The sequence below is a fragment of the Nilaparvata lugens genome, unplaced genomic scaffold (genome assembly GCF_014356525.2).
Source record: "Nilaparvata lugens isolate BPH unplaced genomic scaffold, ASM1435652v1 scaffold8767, whole genome shotgun sequence".
NCBI classification, from domain to species: Eukaryota; Metazoa; Arthropoda; class Insecta; order Hemiptera; family Delphacidae; genus Nilaparvata; species Nilaparvata lugens.
The window spans coordinates 1-9788 of NW_024094511.1; the positions used below are offsets into that span (position 1 = coordinate 1).

General features: G+C 34.5%; 1 long non-coding RNA gene across 1 annotated transcript; it reads left to right on the forward strand.

The window, feature by feature from the left end:
• The first annotated feature begins 975 nt into the window (after window positions 1–975).
• On the forward strand, window positions 976–9523 carry LOC120349215. Its single transcript, XR_005570308.1, has 3 exons — window positions 976–1107; window positions 7698–7753; window positions 9325–9523. It is a non-coding gene; the product is annotated as an uncharacterized LOC120349215 (long non-coding RNA).
• The last annotated feature ends 265 nt before the right edge of the window (window positions 9524–9788 follow it).

Sequence of the window (9788 nt, forward strand, 5' to 3'; positions counted from 1 at the left end):
ACTCCAAATTCGATACAAAACTTCCAAACTTTGAATGAATTCTACAAACCTAGGGCTATTTCGTATGCTATTGCTTAGTCTTATTTATTTTTACAACTGACAAGCATGCTAGGTTGGTTAGGGTAATCGCATAGTGAGGAGGTGGAGATGAATTTAATTGAATAATTGTCTTTATTAAGGGCGAAGTTAGGACTATAGGTCCTCTCTGCCACTCAACCCTTCCAACAGCGATACTGTGAGAATGATTGTCTGGAATAGACACTCGCAGATCTGAATGAAATCTCTCAGATGTGAGGCACTCCCTAAGGAACTGTAATGCATTGGCTAGTGCTAAACAACAACTGCTGTTGGATGGGTGACCTATGGGTGACTTGCTATTTGGGATCTGTGATCATAATCATCCTTCATTATTAGCAGCAACACAAATCAATCTATTTCAGATTTCAGCAACAGATTTCAATCTATCTAATAAATAACTATCACTACTTGATAATATTTGTGTTCAAGCTCCTATAGTGAGGTCCATGTTATAATGGCAGTATTTGATTAGCAATGGTATTGCTATCCTTGTCTATCATTCAACAAAGCGAACAGCGCTATCTCTTTCTCGCTTTGCTCTGTTGCCAGATCGGTTTTTAACAATGTAGAATTAATAATTAACAAAATATTTCATCTTAATTATGAAAATTCATTATGTATTTATTGAAAAATATTATTTATTGCTTTATAAAATTAGTTGATTGTTTTAAAGGAGGATGAACAGTTAGTATTACATCATGAAACCTGTATCAGCTACCGTCTATAGAAGGCATTGACAAGACTAAGGATCGGCAACTTTGTTCTCGTATCTTTCTCCACTGCCATTATAACGTGGACCACCTCACTATACTGCTGATGCGTTGCTAGCTCTATTTCAAATGTGATTGTAGCGTTTCAGAAATTTCAATAGCTGTTATTATTTGCTTTATCAGGCATGCAGCAGATTGGTGGAGGTGGGGGGAGATACAACATGACTGCAATGCATGGATGCCGCCGATGTGTGCTGGGCGGGCGGGCGGTCGGTCATCCTCATGTCATATCACGAAGACTTCTAGTAGGATTTGACAGGTCAGTCTTTTAACATGTCAATAAGTGACACAACCTACTCTCTCTTATTATATAGAAGTAGTACTTCTTTATGACATAAACCTCAATATTCTCTATTGATTCATACAATTATAGTCCAGTCAATATAGACATAAAAAAGGGGGTGTGCTTGCAATTTATTTATATTGTAGTTCTGATTTTTACTTTCCTTGCCCTATTACCATTGGTAAGGGAAGTATTGCTTTCCAAAAAAATTTAAGGTACCCTAATTTCATGTTTTCTATACGTTTCAAGGTCCCCTGAGTCCAAAAACATGATTTTTGGGTGTTGGTCTGTGTGTGTCTGTGAACACGATAACTCCATTCCTAATTAACCGATTAACTTGAAATTTTAAACTTAAGGTCCTTATACCATGAGGATCCGACAATAAGAAATTCAATAAAATTCAATTCAAAATGGCGGATAATGGCTAAAAAACCATGTTTTTCTCAAAAACCGCTCTAACGATTTTCTTCAAATTTATACCCTAGGTAGCTATTTATAAGCCCTATCAACTCACATGGGTCTCATTTCTGGGAAAATTGCTGGAGCTCCGTAATATTCTTGAGAAGAATGAATTTTGTTAAATTTCTATCACGATTTTCTCAAAAATTACTTGACCGATTTTTTTCAAATTCATACCCTGTATAGTTAGTTTTATCAGCTCTATTAACTGGCATGAGTCTCCTCCCTGGGAAACTAACAGGGGGTCCACCCCATCCTTGAAAAAATTGACTTTGTAACCTCCTTCTCGTGCGTGAGGTAAGTAGGTAGAGCAGTTTATTCAAAAGAACACATAGTCGATATTTTATTTTTGTAGAACAGGTGTTTTTACAACTTTCAAAAAATCATCAAATTCCACAATTCAAACAAAGGAAAATGCACTCTGATAACAATAACAATAGTATAATCGTAGTTTTAAATATTTAACCGCCAATAGGCATTTTGTTATTCCCCAAAATTATTATCGTTTAAGAATGAGGCTTATAGATCAATGAGCAAGGAAAGTTGTGTGAGTGTACCACACCAGATTTTTTAATATATTATTTGGGTACATAAGAGAAGTCCAGAACCAATTTCTTCATGCAAAATTTCCTTGTGCTAGGTACAGGGTGGCCCAAAAACCACGTATTTTCGACTCATTTTCCAGTTTTCAGCTATTTCTACAAATCTCGTAATCGGACAGAAAAATTTGCTCTCGCCTTTTTTTTAGATCATAAAATTCTGAATCAAATGTTATCATTCGGAACTCTCTATCTCTGAAGAGTACTGAGTTATGATTTTTCAAAAGTGAGTGGAATTGAAAGAAAATAAATTTTTGATGAATTTAGATTTTGATCAACAATATCTTCCGATTGTTACCATTTAGATGTATAATTCAAAATCCCTCTGGGCGTATTTTTGTGCTCTACAATCTGAGATCAGGTAGAGCGCTCTATCTCATATAGATTCCCAGGTACACCTGACAATAATGCTCCTGTATTGTGAAAAACATCTAATTTTCAGCTTCAACCATCATCACCAACTACATAGTCTTCACATTGATATTTCACACAATGACATAAGTTCATAAGATTATGTTCTATGAGAATCACCCGTTAGATGCACTTCATTTCAGTAATATTTCGAAGATATTGTTGATCAAAAACTAAATTTCATCAAAATTGATTTTTTCTTCAAATTTCACTCATTTTTGAAAAATCATAACTCAGTACTCATTGGAGATAGAGAGTTCCGAATGATCTCATTTTATTCAGAAATTCATATTCTAGAAAAAAGGCGAGAGCAAATTTTTCTGTCCGATTACGAGATTTGGCAGAAATTGCTGAAAACTGGAAAATGAGCCGAAAATAGAGGTTTTTGGGCCACCCTGTATCTAGCACAAAGAAATTTTCCATGAAGAAATTGGTTCTGGACTTCTCTTATGTACCCAAATAATATATTATAAAATCAGAACTACAATGTAAATTGCATGTTTGTACCAATGTATATAGTGACTGGACTAGTAGTACTTCTTTATGACACAATCCTCAATATCCTCTATTGACTCATACAATTAGTACATCATCAAAATTATAGGGAGAGACAAAATAAGGTAACCTTGTGCTATTCCTCTCCCAAATTTAGATAAGGTTACACATAGTCCGAAATAGGTCAAGTCTTTAATTAGTCCTTAATTATTTTCACAAAGTAGATTTTTAAATTTAGATGTTTTAAAACCAAACATAGAAGAAATATTTCACATTATCACCTATCATTAAAATAGGAAATATTCACATATTAATAAAATAATTTTGTTGGACCAAAAAACAAAACTTATTCTCTATTCTCATCTTGAAATTTTATCCAGTTTATATTTATTTTATACATTGATAGATACAATATAATTCTCAACTATGAATGATTGGGAAAGGAACAACAGGCTTAAAGCCCAAAACTGTTCCTTCCCCCAAATTTAAATAGAAATTGTCCAAAAATAGGTTATGTTTACACTTTATAAGTTTTGTCCATTTTGAGTTCAAAATATAAATAACTAGCAATTAGAATTTAGATTGGTTGAAAACCAAATTAAATAAAAATATTTCACTAAATCATCACTGATAACTGGAAAATACTGTAATAATAATTGAACATTCTAGAACTTGAAATGAAACTCAGTTCTATCGAGTTTGGAATTTCTCTAGAGCTAAGGTCTTCCAGCTTATTAACATATTCGACTCTAATATTTTTTACTTGTTTTGAACATTTTTACGCAGAAAATAAAGTCCAATTTATTACTAATATCTATATAATAAGAGAGAGTAGGGTTGTGTTTGTTCGTGTGTTCGTATCAAAACATGTCAACTTGTGGATTGCATACCGGAAAAACGGGAATTATTTAGATCTCCAAATTTTGCACATAGATTCTGAAAATATCAATCTCTTGCACCTCGAAGCCCAAATTTCAACTTTCCTTCTAGATTTTTCAGAATAAATGTTTAAATTTCATTGAAGGTACATACGATTTCATAAAAAAAATAACCAAATCATATGATCGAAATAGAACTGGCTTAAACACGTATACAAGTGTAAAGGATAGGAAAATTATGTTTGACGCATCATCACATCTGAACTACTGGACTGATTTACTTGAAATGTTGCATATAACCGAGGATTCTTATAGGCCTATTTTAAATTCTTCCAGATTTCATTACGTCAAGTTATCAGTTTTTCAAGTTTTAAAATAGACCCTTGCGAAGCACGGGTTACCTGCTAGTAATAAAAATGTAGCACTCCTATATTGTAGGTGTATTGAAAAAGTGATCAAATAAAAACTCTGCAAAATTCTGATTATGCAATTAATGCTAAAATACTGTTTAATCTGCGTGTGAAAGAAATGCACAAGTCAATATTCCAACTTATTTGATTTCATGTTGTACTTGTCATCTTTTTTTGTTGTAGCAAATTGAAGAAAATCCACTCATTTTAATACTCCCTGGGTGCAAATATTTAGTTTCACTATCTATATTGAGGTCCACGTTATAATGGCAGTCTTTGATTAGCAATTGTATTGCTATCCTTGTCTATCATTCAACAAAGCTAATAGCGCTATCTCTTTAGCAAAATTATGTAACTCAATTCTTTTAAAAGCTGTTATTAATATTTAAGTATGTTTTGATTTCTTATTGTAAAAAATATATATAAGATTCTATTGGACTTTGGTTATATTCTTTTCTTTGAACCAAGATTGCCAAAATTCACTGGCCCTCTGACCAGCATAGCTTCCTATTGTGCTAAGCAGCTTTATTTGAGTAATCACATAAGGTTGGTTACAACATGTCTAATTGCAATGACTAATCAGTGTGAGTTGCGTCATAAGCAACTATGTAAAGTATTGTGACTGAACGTGTCTGATCATGTCTTGTCTTGTCTTGACTAACTGGTGTGCGCCTAGCCTCAATAAACCGGTATCAGTTACCCTTAATAGAAGGCATTGACAAGACAGAGGATCGACAATGTTGTCCACTGTCATTATAACGTGGATCTCATTATAGTCACTATCCAGTATGAGGTCTCAATCATAGAGCTGTTTAAACCAGAGTTATCAACGTATTGCGGCAATTTGTTGCCAATTTCTTGAAAAGCACAGCAACATTTTGTCGTCAACTTGTGGAAATACTTGTTCCAAACAAAATTTCTGTTTCCACTCAATGTGGGAAACATTGAGAAAGTTGCCAACAAAATTTTCCCCCTCTACAAGTCCACGCCGACTAAGCTATTTGGGCGAAAAAATTGACAAATTTTGTCGTTCCACAACATTTTTTTTTTAGAAAACTATCTGTAGAAATTTTCTTGACAACTTTGGTGTAAACACAGCTTAACCATCCGGCAGTCGCGCTGTTGTAAAAAGTACAACAGTGTTAGTTTTTTTTGCTTCACAAAACTATTGGATAGGGTGGTGTCAGTGAATGAGTCGCCTATGCATTCCAAAACTTTCTCCCCATCACTCCACTGAGTTGCAGTATCAACCGAGCAATGGTTCAATCTTTAGGTGCCATTTAGTCGCGACAGTGCATAAGATAGGGAAAAACTGTATACGGAGACTGTAAACGAACCAATAACACAGAATTGATGGCTTTGCTTGGTGTACCTTATTGGGCTATAAAATGCTAATCATCCAAATGCTCATAGGCGTAAAATAATCCAAGAAGATGGAAAAAGTAATTATAATATTAATTAACATGTTTTGATAGCAAACAGAGTACATAACACTTGGAAAATTGGACGTTGTAAAAATTACAACACGCGACTGCTCGTGTGATTGAGTAGGGCGCGTCTACCGGAAGGTTAAAAGTCGGAACACACATCACTGTACCGAGCCCGCGCCGACGTACGGCCGAGCTAAGCCCCCGACACGGTGATGGTGGAAGGAGAACACACGTACTCAGTGCGACAGCCGAGCGGCAGCAGTGTCTCAGTTCTGTAGTGATTTCTGAATGTGATCATAAAACTATTCAAATTATGTTAAATTCTTAAATTTTATGAGATTTTGACATTGATTTCCACATTGTGCTACTGTGTTCTAATTTCTGAGTGTGATCTCAATTGTGTTTTCAAAATTTCGATGTTTCTCATCACTTTGATCGTACAAAACTGGAAAATTCCGTATCTCTTCAATAAGTTTTTCACTCTCCATGTTGAACAAGGCCGCACCGTCACCGTCAAAATGCAAACTGAACTAGTCGGTGACGGCGCGGGCAACAAACACGCCGACGGTGCTGGCGCGATGCGGTAGTATGTGCTCCTACACGTTTGAAAGCCTGTGCTTTCTCTCTCGCCGTAGTACGTCCGACACTCGGTCGTATGTCGGTGCGGGCTCGGTCACTACCTCCCTAAACAAAACCATAGTGCATTCGTGTGACGTCAGCACAGGTTGTGCTATTCCTACACCAATAAATATTCGTTGATTTCAGCTGATCTATATCAGCTAGTGTTTCTATTGGTGTTGGAGCCCTACCTGTGCTGACGTCACACGAATGCACTACGGCTTTGTTTACGGAGGTAGTGGCTCGGCTATAATACTGCTTAGTGGCCCATATGAATAAAACCAGAGCAAATGCTCATGAGCAAGAGCATGGAGCATACGGTTTTGCTCATGAGCAAAAGGTAGAAGCAAAAGTATTTGCTCATTTTTATATGAATAAGCTTTACCTTATACTCTTACCTTATGCTCCTGAACTCTGGAGCAAATGCTAACGTATTTTAAAGATTTTTCATCAGCTGATTCGCTTTTGTAGCCTCACTTTGTTTTTATAGCTCACGGAAGCGCTAAATATGCAAGTAGGGGGCACCGCTTGTGTTTGCGTCGTCTGCTCTGTTTTCTATTATTTATGAATAGAGTTTTAGGTTAGTTGAGTTTAGAATTTTGAAATAATAGCGTGAAAAAATGTCATCTCTATAATAATCTTCAGCATATTCTTATAATATCAATAGCCAGCCTTCTTATAATCGTCTACACTCTCATCTTCTTAAAGGCCTATTTTGTAATGGCTATCTTGATATCAGGTAGCTATCTTTTGTATTTATTCTTTTGTAGGGATAATGGTGATATATATCATGGTTGAATCTAGAAAGAGTTTTATAGTTCTCAACTATTGGTTGTGATCGTATATGGTATAGTTTCCTCTTCCTCATACGAATTAGTTGAGCCATTTTACTATGAGCAAAAGGTGATAAGCTGCTCTAGACTAGACTCACCTTTTTGAAGCATTTGCTTCAAAAGTTGAGCAAATGCTCTAGTTTATTCATACAGTTTTGAGTATAAGCTTTTACTCTTGAGCAAATGCTCAAACTATTTTTTGATGAGCATGAGCAAAAGGTTTTGCTCACGTTTATTCATAGAAAATGAAGCAATTGCTCCATATTTTAGAAGTATAAGCAAATGCTCAACTTTATTCATATGGCCCAATATGATTGCATGTGTAATAATATCCATAAGTTGTAACATAGGATGAACAATCTGGATTGTTAATTGTGAAACCATTTAATTGGAGATAATTTGGTGATTTAAATAGAGTATTTTTGGTTTTCAGCTGGTGATCGAGATGACTCCACCTTGAGTGGACTATATAGGCAGAGTTTTGGACAGGTTAGTGTTGTAATTTTTCATCTATTTCATTATTTTTCGATTCAAGCTCTGTACCATTATGTTTTGGTATTCACTGTCAGAAAGTATTCATCAACCCTACTTGAATCTTACTGCATTCTCAATTGAGTAAGACACGATGAATCCAAATAATTGAATTTCACATTAATTTGTAGATGATTTGGTTTCTTGGACAAATAACCTTCTCAGATGAGAGGCTCCAGGAATTATGATAAAAAACTCAAATTTAGCATGCGTCGAATAAGTATTTCTTTCTATTGTAAATTGAAATAAAATGTTTGATCGTTGACACAGTGAGATGTAAACCAGCTGTTTATATGCGTTGCTATGATTTATTATTAATTAAAGTTATCATTAGTTACATAGTTAATGAATAATGACGATTGTCTCAACATATTGTATGTTTTATGACAATAAACTTTGATTTTATTTATTTAACTCAGTTGAATAAATTGTAATAAAGGAGTGCCCAATTCTGATATGGACTCTTAGCACAGATATATATATATATATATTATTATAATATATATATAATATATATATATATATATATATATATATATCTGGTATAAGTGTGAACTTTGGTTTTATTCAACTAAAACTGAGATAACTATTTAATTAATAATACATCATAGCAACGCATATAAACAGCTGGTTTATCATCTCACACAGAAGATGTCTCTGTTATTAAATACTCATTTAAATAATGTTTTTATAATATGTATTTTATTATTAGTTTATATTGTATTGAAGCTGTAAAACTGTAACGACAGTGAAAAGACAGTATAGAAAATATCCTATGGTATAGGTTGTTCATGTTCCAAATTTCATGCAGATTCTTTGTTAACTCGAGCCGATTACTGTTCTGACCGGGTGAGAGTAGAAGTTCGGCACAGTATTATAGGAGACTACCAGCGCCACATAGCTTCACGAAAAATAACTACTAGAACTATCGGCTTGAGTTGACATTGAAAATTGGAACATAAACATTAAATTAAATAAAGAACATAATTGGAACACCCTACAGTGAGGTCCACGCTATAATGGAAGTGTTTGATTAGCAATGGTACGGCTATCCTTGTCTATCATTCAACAAAGCGGATAGCGCTATCTCTTTCTCGCTTTGTTCTGTTGCCAGATCGTCTTTTAACAATGTAGAATCAATAATAATGAAATTTTATTATAAAATTATTGAAAAATACAATTTCTTCCTTAATCAATATAATTGATTATTTTCCCCCAGACGGCACTTTGCGATGGGGTAAAAATGCCTACATTGTTTTGCTTTGTATATTACTGTATTTTTTATGAAATAAAGGTTTTTATTATTATTAGATTAATTGATATAAACGATAATGAACAGTTAATAAACTAGTATCAGCTACCGTCTATAGAAGGCATTGGACAAGATAGAGGATCGGCAACGTTGTTCTCCTATCTTTCTCCACTGCCATTATAGCGTGACCCTCACTATAGAAATAGCTATTGGAATGCACTTTGAATGATTTTATTGTAAATCGCATCAAAATGATTCATTGTTTGTTGTTTTGCAGTGGACATAACGGACTTCGCAGCCATAGAACAACATGAGTCACTTCTCTTCTGCTTCTGCTACTACGTCATCTTCTACTGCTGCTACTACTGTTACTGCTACTGATACTGCTACTACTGTTACTGCTGCTGCTACTGATACAGCTGCTTCTTCTTTGCTGAGAAATCAACACTTTTGGACGTCCGCAGCTGATCGCTGACCATTGCAGTAATAAGGTGTCATCTGTGGTTGACTTACTAGATTAAGATATCTTTCTCTCCTCTTTCTTCCTCTTCTTTTTCTACTACTACTACTTCTTCTACTTCTTCTCCTTACTAACAAATCTAGTATTTTGTATTGATATAGGGTGATTGTTTATTGCAGTGCAGTGATATTGCCAACACTAGTTACATTTAGTAGACTATTATAATTTTTGAAATCTTTTGAATGACATTCAAAAATTTGGAGGATTCAGGGCAAGAATTT